The following is a 14,841-nucleotide window of genomic DNA, read 5'->3' as shown; positions in this document are numbered from 1 at the left end:
GGGCAGACCTCTCCCAGGCGTGGTCTCACAGAGGTCTGATCTTTCTCCAGCACTCTGCAAGGGGACATGGGGCCCTTGGGAGGCGGCTGCTGCTGGGCATCCTCCTCTCCCAGCCTTTCCCAGTCTGCTCGGCCCTCCCTCGCTGACAAGGGCTCTCGCTTACAGCCCCAGGGACTGTGTGGGGCACTCTGGGCAGGGAGCACAAATGCTGACGGTGGCGGCGGGGCGTAGGAGATCTCACCTGGCCAGCAGATCTGCTGCATAGTGCTGGGTGTCGGCACAGAGCAGCTTCTCCCAGACCCGCTTGTTCTCCAGAGCCACCAGCTTCTTGTCAAAGCCCAGGCGGGAGAGCAGAGCCTTCATGGTCTGCACTGCAAACCTGCATGCCGAGCAAAGGCCAGGTCACTCTGGGAGCGCTGGCCCTGGCCACGAGGGCGTGGGAAGGACAGGGCGACTGGCACCTGTGGGGATGGCAGGGAAGGCCGTGTTCTTCCCGGCACGCTCTCCAGAATCTCCCAGTTTCCATGTCCCCTGGCATCTGCTCTGTGGTGGTGAAAATTTGCAAGAGCAGAGCCACAATCAGTTGGGGAGAATGAAGCAGAATGGCACAGTGCCACTCACACATGGGAGCAATCCTCCACAGCACCAGAGTTGCCTGCAAGAGACAAAGCAGCCTGAGGCAGCGCTCAGTGCCAGGGTGTCTATGAGGCAGGGCCCGAGGGGAGACGCAGGGGGAGCACGCGGCCTGCTGCCCCTGAGCCTGCCCCTAGGCCAGCTTTGAGCCCAGGCAGGGAGCTGCAGGCTAGGGAGAGCAGGGAGAGGTGCTGGAGAGGCAACCAGGAGGGCGAGCAAAGACCAGCTGCAGAAACTCACAGCCAGGGCAAAGACAGCCTTGTCTCCGCAGGAGAAGCTGCCATAGGGCGGCTGCTCCTCCATGGCAGAGAGCAGCGCTGGAAGCACCTCCTGGGCGGCCACTCCGGACGTGCCGATGGCTCTCCACATCAGCGCGGCGGCTCTGTGTGAGCAGAGCTGTGCGTCAGCACCGTGCCCCGTGCGGCTGCGTGGGGCTGGGTGACAGAGCCCCGGTGCCCTGAAGGGCAGAGAGGGAGCATGGCAGAGGCTCAGGAAACAGAGGGGCCCGAGGCTCCCGCAGCTCTCTGCCTGTCTGGCAGAGCCCACTGGACAGGCTGTACAGGGTGAGGGGCCCTACGGGCCGGTGAGCACTGAGCTCTCGAGGCACTTGTGCTCCGTACCTCTCACACGTTGGGGCACAGCATAGGAGGCTCATCACCACTTGAACAGGGTGTTCCTCTGTCAGGTTCAGAATCTCCATTTGCAGCCTGGCATCCACGGTGACACAGGACGCCAGTCTCCGGAGAATATCCCTGACCATGGCTTGCACCTGGAGGACGCGGCGTGGGGAAGACTTGGAGTGCTGTCCAAGGGAGCAACTTGCCCAGCTTCCCCGAAGAAGTGCTTGCCTTCCCACCCCACTGTAATGGCCTCAAAGGCTGAGGGGGTCCAGCGGATGTAGCTTGAGGAGCCACATGATCCTGGGAGGCCTTCAGCCCTGGCCCCAGTTTGCTTAGCTGTGGAGAGCTTTTTTCAGACATGGCTTATAGAAAAAGGCCATGATCACATACAGCTGGTTAAAAAGTAAAAGGCAGCTGTAACCAGCAAGTTCTCAGGCTTTTCCTTAAAAACAATAAATACCTTGTCCTTGGCTAAGTTATGAGAAAAACATGGTGGAAAACATGGAGTCCTTGAAGGGTGCTCAATAACAAGTCAACAGCAGGATCAGAAAAACAAGTATTAGCCTCAACAAGAAACCACAGGTATTGACAACAAAGGAGGGGTTGGTGTGTAATCTGTAACCAGTGATGAGCTCGGGTTTTGCAATATGTATGAACTTAATTAACACTACTATAAAAGTGTGTAAGCTGGATCAATAAATCTGAGATCGATGCTCATCAATCGGATGTGTGCTCGTTCTCCCTTCACTTTCGTCACTTACCTGCTGTGGAGAAGCTGCACGCTTCTGGAAAACCTCCAGAGTGGGTGCAGGAGCCACGGTCAGTGTGGGCTTGGCCTGAGTGTCTGGCATGCCCTGAGCCTGGGTGTGGGTGATGGCCATGCCCTCAGTCAGGGCCATGCCAGCCTCCGCCCTGCCCTGGGCCGTGTCCTGCTCAGAGGCTGCTGCGAGCTCCGAGGACGCTGAGATGGCAGCAGCCTCTGCCCGCAGCTGGCCAGGCCTGGAGTCGGGCTGGGCCGTGCCCTTGGTGCCGGTGCCACGGGTCTTTGTGCGGCCCAGGTGCAGAAACCTCCGCAGTGTCTGCAGCAGAAGGAGGGAGGGAGGGGAGGGACGTTCCATGGCCTGCTCCAAGCGCAGGGATCAGCCAAGCAGCGCCAGTAGGCCCGGCCCAGGTGGGGATGGCCGCAGGTACCTGCGCTGTTCTGTGGAAGCGGCCACGGGTGGGCTCCTGCTCTTGAGTTGGGTCCCTGGCTGCATCTGTTAAAGAGCAAGCGCAGCCAGAGGTGAGGGGCTGCGGGAGAGGCTGGAGAACACAGCCCAGCCCTGCGCTCCCCAGGCAGGGACAGCCCCACGGGAGCCCAGGGGATGGAGCACGGCAATTCAGGGGCGCAGCCCCGGTCTCTCTCCCATCCCGTCCATGGGCATGTCCACAGGGATGGGATGGGATGGGATGGGATGGGATGGGATGGGATGGGATAGGATGGGATGGCATGGGATGGGATGGGGTGGGGCAGGGCCAGGCCAGCTGCAGGCACCGGCCCAGCAGCCCAGCTCCACCACTCACCGTCCTGCAGCATCTGCAACTTCTCTGGCTCTGCAGGCTTCTGCACTGGGGCAGCTGCAGGGCCTTTGCTTTTCTTGCCCCGAAGCCCCTTGAACAGACTGAGCAGTCCGCCCGCCATCCTGCTGTCTAACCTTTCAAATGCCTTGGCAAAGGCCTGCGTCAGCAAGGGCTGCAGTCTTGCCTTGAAGGCACCTGCAACAGAGGAGCCTCAGAAAGGCGAGAGCACAGCAAGTCCTGCACTCGAGGGCTCCTGCCACAATGACAGGACACTCCTGGCAAACAATGGAGGTCAGCAAGTCCCACGGCCTGGCCACGAGGGCACCAGCTGCAGGGATGGGAGATGCCTCGGAAAAGCTCCGAGTCACCAAATGCCGAGGTCTGGCCGTGAGGCCAGCCACAGGAGGAATGCCTTGGAAAAGCTCCAGGTCAGCAGCCAACGAGCTGACTGTGCAGGGTCGCCTCACAGCACCGCTCTGTCACCTCCTGTCCCGTTGCGTGCACTGAGCACTGTGGCGTGGCTGTGTGGCTGCCAGCCCCTATGTCAGCGCGTGTCACAAAGGGCTGCCAAGACACGGTGTCCCTTTCGGTTCCACAGGGAACCTGCTGCACCGTGTCACAAAGGGACATGCTGCCACGTGCCCCGGGGCCAACCACTCCCCACCCAAGGTGCCCCCGCTTGGAAGGAATCCATTGCCCCAAATGTCTAACACAGCCCTGGACACACCAAGAGCTGCCAAGTGCTCGGGGAAGGACTCTCCACGGGGCCCGCACAGCCCAGCTCGCTGCTGGCCCTGAAGCAGAGCAGCTTCCAGCAAGCAAGAGGCAAATGCATCTTGCCAAGAGTTAAAACACAGCAGATAGGGAAGATGGCATGAATGTGCATAAAGGCCTTTGAATTCACAGGTCTCTGAGAGGCATTTGGGGCTCTTGGCTGGACAGAGATTATCCCCCTCTGTCCTGTGCTCAAAGGCGGCGGACACACCCTGCCGCTGGTGCTTGCCTTGGTCTCTGCAGGCCCAGGCAGATTGCCAAAGCTGCTCTTCACAGCCTTCTCCCTTGCCATGCCCCTCTGCCAAGTGCAAGGGGCCTCAAGGATGGAAAGGAGCGCAAGGAGCCAAAGGGAGACAGCTGCACCTAGCTCACTAGAGGCTCCTGGGGAAGCACTTTGCTTGAGAAGCAAGCCCCTCTCTTCCAAAGGCATTTCCCCAAATGTGTCCATTTCCCAGGGAACACCAACACACACTTAAGAAACCCTGGCAAGGCTCAATTACTTCTGCACCTTGTAGCACAGGCACTCCAGCTCGAGCTCATCTTCCTTCTCCCGAGCCTGTTTCCTCGTGTCCATTGTGGCACGCAGCCCCAGACCCCCTATAAACAAGAGCTGCCCGCTGCCCCTTCAAGTGCCCGAGCTCCTGCCTGCGCTCACGACAGCAAAACCAGGCTGTTCCCAGGCAAGGAGCAGAGCCCTGTTCCCGCAGGAAGCTCTCGTGACCCCCTTCCCCACAGTGCAAGCGGCACTTCTGCCTGCCTGCCTGCCCAGAACGCTCTTGGCACAGCAGAGCACAAGCTGGCTGGCTCTGGGCTCAGCACAGCCCAAACACAGGCACGGGAAGACACAGCTGCGGCTGTTTTGCAGCCATGCCCCAGAGGGATGGGATTGGGCCCCTGCCTCTGGTCTCACTGCCCTCTTCCTGTCCCTGTGTAGGGATGGAGCATTGCTGTGCTTTCAGGAAGCTCTTTGTGGAAACTTCTGCCATTGCAAGCTCCTTTGCCCTCCGTGGATGCCTGCACTGGAATTCCTCATGGCTGGGTTCAGAGCACACTCAAGCTGGCTCTTCTACAACTCAGAGTCCTTGTCCCCTTCAGCGTGCTCAGCATGCCCTTTAAGTCCACGCCGCTGTGCAACTGGAGCAGCGGGACAGGGAACTTTGCAGCCTGAGCTGCCCTTGTTCCTCTCTGTCCGTGCCCGGAACACAGCAGGCAGGAGAAGGGCAGCAGGGCCCTGCGTGTCTCCGGGCTCAGGTTTTGTGTCACTTCAGCTCCACGGATATGCGGTTCAAGTGAAAAACCCAAACTGTTTATTAAGGGAAAGCGAAGGTAAGGGGTGAGCTGGGAGGCAGAAAAGGGGATGGGCAGGGCCTGAGGTCTGCAGGGAGGGAGGTGCCAACAGGGAGAGAGATGGCAGGAGCTGCTGGGGCTTCACACAGGCTCAGCTCTGAGCAGCCATGCTGTGCCTGGAGCTCCAGCTGCTCCATCCTGTTCTGCAGGTGCTCCCATCTTCAATGGGCACTTGAAATCGCTGATGGACACTGGTACATCTGATCCATCAGACAAAGTCCTGCAGATCTTCCTTCAAAGATCATCTGAAGCAGTTTGCTCAGGCACGATGAACTCTCATCTTCCTTCAGGGCTTGAAGAGCTGGAAGAGAGAGGAACAGAGCCAAGGTCAGAGGCCAGATTGAGGAAATCCAAGGAAAGCCTCCTGCCAGGGCCATCCCAGCCAGCTGCAGAGGCCCGGCTCTCACTGTAGCCAGGGCAGCAGCCGGGCTGGGGGCAGGGAGGGGCGCCGGGCTCAGGGCTCACCCATGAACCTGACAGCTGCCTCTCGCAGGGTCCTCTGTGGGCTCTCAGCCGCTCGGCTCTCGTCCTGCAGCAGCTGCGGGGAGCACCAGCAGGGAAGGCTTGGCATGGGCTCTGCCCCTTGGCCGGGCTCTCCCTGGCCCCAGCACCGGCCGAGCCGGCCCACACAGCCCGGGACAGGGAGCAGCATGGGGGGCACAGGCTGGCGGGCCTGGCTGCGGTGCTGGGCAGTGGCACAGCTGCCGGTCCTCCACATCGTGCACCAGGGGCAGGGCTCGATCTCCCCGGCTGTCCTTACCAGGCTCTCAGCAAACTTAATCCGCCACGCCTTCGTCAGCAGCTCCTCAAGGTCCCTCCTCTTCAGGAAGCGTGCCGCACAAAGCAGGGCTTGGAAAGAGGCCTGGAGAGTGGCAGAGAGCTGCAGGTGGCACCAGAGCCCAGGGCACAGGACCTGTGTCCCTGTGCCATGACCATGGGGAGGCTGGAGCCCGTCAGGTGCCAGGGCAGGAGGTGGCCAAGCCCCCTGCCAGGGATGCGGCACCATCACACAAAACCTCACCTTGGCCACATACAGGTTCTCATCGTGCCAGCGCAAGAATAGAGGGAGCAGGCTCTGGTTCACAAATGTCGTGAGAAGCTCTTCCCCCTCTTCCACTACCAGCTCCATCACCTTGCAAAAGAGCTGAATGGAGAGCAGCTGCACGTGGCTGTTGTCCTGGAAGGAAAGCAAAAGACCTCAGCACCAACTACTCCAGGCCCATTGAGGCAAAGGCCCAGAACTGCACAGAGCACAAAGTTTCCAGGTAGCATCCAGTGCCCTTGGCTGGGGGCACATAGCCTTACGTTCTCAAAGTGTGGCAGGAGGGACTCAGCCAGCTTCAGGGCGGTGACGCTGGGTAGCAGGAGGTCTTTGTCCTGGAGCGTATGTGTGAGCACACAGAGGCTCATCCAGACCACCTCTGCATCTGGGTCAGCCAGCTGCTCCACCAGGTGTGGATAGAGGCAGCATATTCCTCCGGCCTGTGTGCAAGACCAGGCTGTGCTGTGAAGCCGTGAATGGCCGCAGCACCAACAGCTGCTTGGGGCACTGGGGCAGCTGAAGCAGGAGGCAGGAGAGCTGGGAGCAGCTGCCTCTGCTGCCAAAGGCCAGCCAAGCCCAGAGGTCTGCGTTGCCCAGCCCCACACTGCCAGCATGGCTTCAGCCACTGCCCCTTCTCACCAGCGAGGGCTCCTTGCTGAGCACCACAAGGCCTCTGAGCGCCCGGCGCAGCCTGTCCCTGCACTGGCTCAGCAGGTGCCTGGATACCACCAGCAGGGCACTGGGACCGTGTTTGCTCAAGTCCAGACACTCCAGGACCTGAAAGGCACAGGGCAGTGATGGGGGAGCCGGCCGGCAGGAGCCCAGAGCCTCATAGGGCCAGGCCCAGGCAGCAGCAGTGGGTGTGGGCAGCCTCCCAGGCGGCTGCAGCTACGGGAGGCCCAAGAGCTGGGAGGCAGCTCAGCCAGGCAGCGCTGGCCATCAGGCTCACCTCCACAAAGAACGCCAGGGCAGGCAGATGCCAGCGGGGCTGCTTCCCGAGGAGCAGGCTGAGCAGGTGTGAGGCCATGTGGGGACACAAGGGGCTCAAGCCACGGCGCATCTCCCTGGCATGGGAAAAAGGAAACAAGGCCCTGAGCCGGGCGGGCAGACCTCTCCCAGGCGTGGTCTCACAGAGGTCTGATCTTTCTCCAGCACTCTGCAAGGGGACATGGGGCCCTTGGGAGGCGGCTGCTGCTGGGCATCCTCCTCTCCCAGCCTTTCCCAGTCTGCTCGGCCCTCCCTCGCTGACAAGGGCTCTCGCTTACAGCCCCAGGGACTGTGTGGGGCACTCTGGGCAGGGAGCACAAATGCTGACGGTGGCGGCGGGGCGTAGGAGATCTCACCTGGCCAGCAGATCTGCTGCATAGTGCTGGGTGTCGGCACAGAGCAGCTTCTCCCAGACCCGCTTGTTCTCCAGAGCCACCAGCTTCTTGTCAAAGCCCAGGCGGGAGAGCAGAGCCTTCATGGTCTGCACTGCAAACCTGCATGCCGAGCAAAGGCCAGGTCACTCTGGGAGCGCTGGCCCTGGCCACGAGGGCGTGGGAAGGACAGGGCGACTGGCACCTGTGGGGATGGCAGGGAAGGCCGTGTTCTTCCCGGCACGCTCTCCAGAATCTCCCAGTTTCCATGTCCCCTGGCATCTGCTCTGTGGTGGTGAAAATTTGCAAGAGCAGAGCCACAATCAGTTGGGGAGAATGAAGCAGAATGGCACAGTGCCACTCACACATGGGAGCAATCCTCCACAGCACCAGAGTTGCCTGCAAGAGACAAAGCAGCCTGAGGCAGCGCTCAGTGCCAGGGTGTCTATGAGGCAGGGCCCGAGGGGAGACGCAGGGGGAGCACGCGGCCTGCTGCCCCTGAGCCTGCCCCTAGGCCAGCTTTGAGCCCAGGCAGGGAGCTGCAGGCTAGGGAGAGCAGGGAGAGGTGCTGGAGAGGCAACCAGGAGGGCGAGCAAAGACCAGCTGCAGAAACTCACAGCCAGGGCAAAGACAGCCTTGTCTCCGCAGGAGAAGCTGCCATAGGGCGGCTGCTCCTCCATGGCAGAGAGCAGCGCTGGAAGCACCTCCTGGGCGGCCACTCCGGACGTGCCGATGGCTCTCCACATCAGCGCGGCGGCTCTGTGTGAGCAGAGCTGTGCGTCAGCACCGTGCCCCGTGCGGCTGCGTGGGGCTGGGTGACAGAGCCCCGGTGCCCTGAAGGGCAGAGAGGGAGCATGGCAGAGGCTCAGGAAACAGAGGGGCCCGAGGCTCCCGCAGCTCTCTGCCTGTCTGGCAGAGCCCACTGGACAGGCTGTACAGGGTGAGGGGCCCTACGGGCCGGTGAGCACTGAGCTCTCGAGGCACTTGTGCTCCGTACCTGTCACACGTTGGGGCACAGCATAGGAGGCTCATCACCACTTGAACAGGGTGTTCCTCTGTCAGGTTCAGAATCTCCATTTGCAGCCTGGCATCCACGGTGACACAGGACGCCAGTCTCCGGAGAATATCCCTGACCATGGCTTGCACCTGGAGGACGCGGCGTGGGGAAGACTTGGAGTGCTGTCCAAGGGAGCAACTTGCCCAGCTTCCCCGAAGAAGTGCTTGCCTTCCCACCCCACTGTAATGGCCTCAAAGGCTGAGGGGGTCCAGCGGATGTAGCTTGAGGAGCCACATGATCCTGGGAGGCCTTCAGCCCTGGCCCCAGTTTGCTTAGCTGTGGAGAGCTTTTTTCAGACATGGCTTATAGAAAAAGGCCATGATCACATACAGCTGGTTAAAAAGTAAAAGGCAGCTGTAACCAGCAAGTTCTCAGGCTTTTCCTTAAAAACAATAAATACCTTGTCCTTGGCTAAGTTATGAGAAAAACATGGTGGAAAACATGGAGTCCTTGAAGGGTGCTCAATAACAAGTCAACAGCAGGATCAGAAAAACAAGTATTAGCCTCAACAAGAAACCACAGGTATTGACAACAAAGGAGGGGTTGGTGTGTAATCTGTAACCAGTGATGAGCTCGGGTTTTGCAATATGTATGAACTTAATTAACACTACTATAAAAGTGTGTAAGCTGGATCAATAAATCTGAGATCGATGCTCATCAATCGGATGTGTGCTCGTTCTCCCTTCACTTTCGTCACTTACCTGCTGTGGAGAAGCTGCACGCTTCTGGAAAACCTCCAGAGTGGGTGCAGGAGCCACGGTCAGTGTGGGCTTGGCCTGAGTGTCTGGCATGCCCTGAGCCTGGGTGTGGGTGATGGCCATGCCCTCAGTCAGGGCCATGCCAGCCTCCGCCCTGCCCTGGGCCGTGTCCTGCTCAGAGGCTGCTGCGAGCTCCGAGGACGCTGAGATGGCAGCAGCCTCTGCCCGCAGCTGGCCAGGCCTGGAGTCGGGCTGGGCCGTGCCCTTGGTGCCGGTGCCACGGGTCTTTGTGCGGCCCAGGTGCAGAAACCTCCGCAGTGTCTGCAGCAGAAGGAGGGAGGGAGGGGAGGGACGTTCCATGGCCTGCTCCAAGCGCAGGGATCAGCCAAGCAGCGCCAGTAGGCCCGGCCCAGGTGGGGATGGCCGCAGGTACCTGCGCTGTTCTGTGGAAGCGGCCACGGGTGGGCTCCTGCTCTTGAGTTGGGTCCCTGGCTGCATCTGTTAAAGAGCAAGCGCAGCCAGAGGTGAGGGGCTGCGGGAGAGGCTGGAGAACACAGCCCAGCCCTGCGCTCCCCAGGCAGGGACAGCCCCACGGGAGCCCAGGGGATGGAGCACGGCAATTCAGGGGCGCAGCCCCGGTCTCTCTCCCATCCCGTCCATGGGCATGTCCACAGGGATGGGATGGGATGGGATGGGATGGGATGGGATGGGATGGGATGGGATGGGATGGGGTGGGGCAGGGCCAGGCCAGCTGCAGGCACCGGCCCAGCAGCCCAGCTCCACCACTCACCGTCCTGCAGCATCTGCAACTTCTCTGGCTCTGCAGGCTTCTGCACTGGGGCAGCTGCAGGGCCTTTGCTTTTCTTGCCCCGAAGCCCCTTGAACAGACTGAGCAGTCCGCCCGCCATCCTGCTGTCTAACCTTTCAAATGCCTTGGCAAAGGCCTGCGTCAGCAAGGGCTGCAGTCTTGCCTTGAAGGCACCTGCAACAGAGGAGCCTCAGAAAGGCGAGAGCACAGCAAGTCCTGCACTCGAGGGCTCCTGCCACAATGACAGGACACTCCTGGCAAACAATGGAGGTCAGCAAGTCCCACGGCCTGGCCACGAGGGCACCAGCTGCAGGGATGGGAGATGCCTCGGAAAAGCTCCGAGTCACCAAATGCCGAGGTCTGGCCGTGAGGCCAGCCACAGGAGGAATGCCTTGGAAAAGCTCCAGGTCAGCAGCCAACGAGCTGACTGTGCAGGGTCGCCTCACAGCACCGCTCTGTCACCTCCTGTCCCGTTGCGTGCACTGAGCACTGTGGCGTGGCTGTGTGGCTGCCAGCCCCTATGTCAGCGCGTGTCACAAAGGGCTGCCAAGACACGGTGTCCCTTTCGGTTCCACAGGGAACCTGCTGCACCGTGTCACAAAGGGACATGCTGCCACGTGCCCCGGGGCCAACCACTCCCCAGCCAAGGTGCCCCCGCTTGGAAGGAATCCATTGCCCCAAATGTCTAACACAGCCCTGGACACACCAAGAGCTGCCAAGTGCTCGGGGAAGGACTCTCCACGGGGCCCGCACAGCCCAGCTCGCTGCTGGCCCTGAAGCAGAGCAGCTTCCAGCAAGCAAGAGGCAAATGCATCTTGCCAAGAGTTAAAACACAGCAGATAGGGAAGATGGCATGAATGTGCATAAAGGCCTTTGAATTCACAGGTCTCTGAGAGGCATTTGGGGCTCTTGGCTGGACAGAGATTATCCCCCTCTGTCCTGTGCTCAAAGGCGGCGGACACACCCTGCCGCTGGTGCTTGCCTTGGTCTCTGCAGGCCCAGGCAGATTGCCAAAGCTGCTCTTCACAGCCTTCTCCCTTGCCATGCCCCTCTGCCAAGTGCAAGGGGCCTCAAGGATGGAAAGGAGCGCAAGGAGCCAAAGGGAGACAGCTGCACCTAGCTCACTAGAGGCTCCTGGGGAAGCACTTTGCTTGAGAAGCAAGCCCCTCTCTTCCAAAGGCATTTCCCCAAATGTGTCCATTTCCCAGGGAACACCAACACACACTTAAGAAACCCTGGCAAGGCTCAATTACTTCTGCACCTTGTAGCACAGGCACTCCAGCTCGAGCTCATCTTCCTTCTCCCGAGCCTGTTTCCTCGTGTCCATTGTGGCACGCAGCCCCAGACCCCCTATAAACAAGAGCTGCCCGCTGCCCCTTCAAGTGCCCGAGCTCCTGCCTGCGCTCACGACAGCAAAACCAGGCTGTTCCCAGGCAAGGAGCAGAGCCCTGTTCCCGCAGGAAGCTCTCGTGACCCCCTTCCCCACAGTGCAAGCGGCACTTCTGCCTGCCTGCCTGCCCAGAACGCTCTTGGCACAGCAGAGCACAAGCTGGCTGGCTCTGGGCTCAGCACAGCCCAAACACAGGCACGGGAAGACACAGCTGCGGCTGTTTTGCAGCCATGCCCCAGAGGGATGGGATTGGGCCCCTGCCTCTGGTCTCACTGCCCTCTTCCTGTCCCTGTGTAGGGATGGAGCATTGCTGTGCTTTCAGGAAGCTCTTTGTGGAAACTTCTGCCATTGCAAGCTCCTTTGCCCTCCGTGGATGCCTGCACTGGAATTCCTCATGGCTGGGTTCAGAGCACACTCAAGCTGGCTCTTCTACAACTCAGAGTCCTTGTCCCCTTCAGCGTGCTCAGCATGCCCTTTAAGTCCACGCCGCTGTGCAACTGGAGCAGCGGGACAGGGAACTTTGCAGCCTGAGCTGCCCTTGTTCCTCTCTGTCCGTGCCCGGAACACAGCAGGCAGGAGAAGGGCAGCAGGGCCCTGCGTGTCTCCGGGCTCAGGTTTTGTGTCACTTCAGCTCCACGGATATGCGGTTCAAGTGAAAAACCCAAACTGTTTATTAAGGGAAAGCGAAGGTAAGGGGTGAGCTGGGAGGCAGAAAAGGGGATGGGCAGGGCCTGAGGTCTGCAGGGAGGGAGGTGCCAACAGGGAGAGAGATGGCAGGAGCTGCTGGGGCTTCACACAGGCTCAGCTCTGAGTAGCCAGAGCCGTGCTGGAACTGCAGCTTGTCCCTTCTGCTCTGTAGATTCTCCCATCTTTGATGGGCACTGGAAATCATCGAAGGAGGCCGGTATATGTACATCTGATGCAGGAGACAAATGAGGTTATGCAGATCTTCCTTCGAATTTCAGCTGAACCCATGTGTTCATGCAGGATGGGCTCTCATCTTCCCTGAGGAGCTGGAAGAGAGAGGAACAGAGCCACGGTCAGAGGCCGGATTGAGGGAATCCAAGGAAAGCCTCCTGCCAGGGCCATCCCAGCCAGCTCTTGCCATGGCCAGGAGGGAGCGGGAGATAAGGGCTTCTGCCAGAGGATGCTGGCCACAGACCCCCCGTGTCACCGAAAGTTCTCTAGGCTGTGGCCCCACCACCCCTGGTCCGCACAGGCAGCAGAGCCCTCCGCAGCCCGGGAACGGATTGTAGCTGCGGAGCCGGGATTTGCAGCTGCCCCCACACCCCTGGCAGTGCTCGCTGCCACGTGGCTGCCCTGACTCACCCTCAGTGAGGACCTGGAGCTCCTCCTGCTGCCCCATCATGAGCACTCCGGCCACCCCTGGCAAGACAGAGCATGTGGCGGCACCAGGCGGCACAGCTGCCCGACACGGGCTCTGCCAGCCCTGTGGCCGCACGCTCTCCTGGCGGGCAGGGCTGCTGTCGGGCCCTGCCGCCCGCTGCCGCCCCAGGGAACGGCTGCGGGAGGGCGGCGGCAGCAATGCCCAGGGTGGGCGGGGCTGCAGCGGCCGGGGCGCGGCTCCCGCTTTAGCCGGGGCAGCAGCCGGGCCGGGGGCAGGGAGGGGCACGGGGCTGCCGGCTCACCCATGAGCCTGACGGCCGCCTCTCGTAGGGGCCTCTGTGGGCTCTGCAGGTGTGGCAGGGCCCAGCGCAGGTGCTCGGCCGCTCGGCTCTCGTCTTGCAGCAGCTGCGGGGAGCGCCAGCAGGGAAGGCTCGGTGCGGGCTCTGCCCCTGGGCAGAGTACTATACAGTAAACAGTACTATAATGTTAGAAATGAGAAGCTTGACTAGGTCATTATTCAAGCAGTAATCAATTTATTAATTATTCTGGTAAAGTATGAGCAATACAGCGCTGAGTACAGTGCGGGAAGTTTTCCCTCAACTGCACACGGATAGTTGAGGCTTACCAGTATTTATAGGGGCATTCCTAAGCTTTCTCAGCAGTTTCTAGTCCAAATTTTTTACTCATCAGTAGTTTCTTTTCCCAATTTTTACATCACAATTCTATACAGTATTGTGATTATTTTTTCTCAGGATGTATCCCAGAAAAGGAATATCCCAGGTGGTGGGGGGTCCAACTTCTGAACGAAGAAAGAAGTCTCCCAGCTGGTGGGGTCCAGATTCCAGACATGGCTTTACCTTTTGATTGCATGGACTATAAATCTCACAACAGCGATATCCAGCTTCCCTTGGTCAAAATCGTTAGTCCTTGCGTTGATATTCATATTCATTCCTCAAGCTGCTTTTCACTGTTTTGTCAAGGCCTGAGATAGGCATATTTCCTTTTTATATATTCTAAAGCTATAGTTTCAGAGATCCTTACTACAAGCAATATTCTGAAATTATACTTCAAAAGGTTATTATTGCAAAACTCTTGAAGGCTTAGCTACAAGCAGAAAGTTCCTGTCAAAAAGCAACATCCTCAAAGCTTTAATTCAAATGCTTCTAAATCAATTTAAGACTTATAAAAGCTAATTAGGAACAAAGGATAGGTTCAAAGGCCTTCTTCCATGCTTTGCTTTCCTCAGTTATATTAGAATTCGTCTTTATAAGTGTCCCATGGTTGGTTTCCACACATATCAAAATCACAAATACACACGTTGCCTGTATGTACCTGACACAAAATACAGCTTTGTATTTGAAAAAAGGAGAGAAAGGAGAGCGATTTAGAAAGATGCATCACCAATTGCCTAAATTGTTTCTCATCTTGCAGATCTGCACTTGCTGAGGAGCCTGATTTTACACCAAGGACCAGGGGAACCATTCCCAGCAATTGGGAAAATCCGAGGTCGTCCACGCGCTCATTGATGAGGTCTCCAAATGTGCCCCGAAATTTGGTCCGGCTCTTAGAGGCCTAAAAGAGCAAGTCCAAGTGACTCGATGATATTTTTCAGCCCAGGATGCCCTGCAGCTGATGGCACACTTCACAATCAGCAGGGGACACAGCTCGGCCAAAGCCCAGACCTCTGCTGGGAGCCTTTCTCCTCAAATACCCTTCAGACAAACCTCCATGCAAGTCAGTTGGGAAAGTTTCTTCAAATGATCCATTTCTGGCACATGACTACACAGGGTTATGGGAAAGATTCTAAAACAGCTGCTCTGGAGTCAAAGAGCCAGCACTAAGAGCCCTTGTCATCTCTTTGTAGCTAAATCCCACTTTGGGGGATTTGAGGGAGTTTGGAACAAGCTAGAGAGCAGACCTCTGAGTGTTTTAGATGATGCCATTGCTTTTTCTTCTCTGCTACATAGACAGGAAGGGTGAGTTTGGCTCACATCTCCACCGCATGGCTCACAAGGCCGCAAGACTTGTAGTTACAAGAGCTTTGAAGGATTTCTTGGCCAAGAAGACACTGCCAACAAGGATATTTATGTTTTGCAGCCAATCCTTCAATACTTCGTCTTAGGGGCTCATGCTACAGTGTAAGCTTCCTTAGCCAATCATGTTATGACACACAAACCTACAGCACTGCATCCTAAGCTTCTTGTTTA

Source organism: Melozone crissalis, unplaced genomic scaffold (genome assembly GCF_028551555.1).
Source record: "Melozone crissalis strain CALT ecotype California unplaced genomic scaffold, PUWL_Pcris_2 ptg000192l_1, whole genome shotgun sequence".
Lineage (NCBI taxonomy): Eukaryota > Metazoa > Chordata > Aves > Passeriformes > Passerellidae > Melozone > Melozone crissalis.
This window is presented reverse-complemented; position numbering follows the sequence as displayed.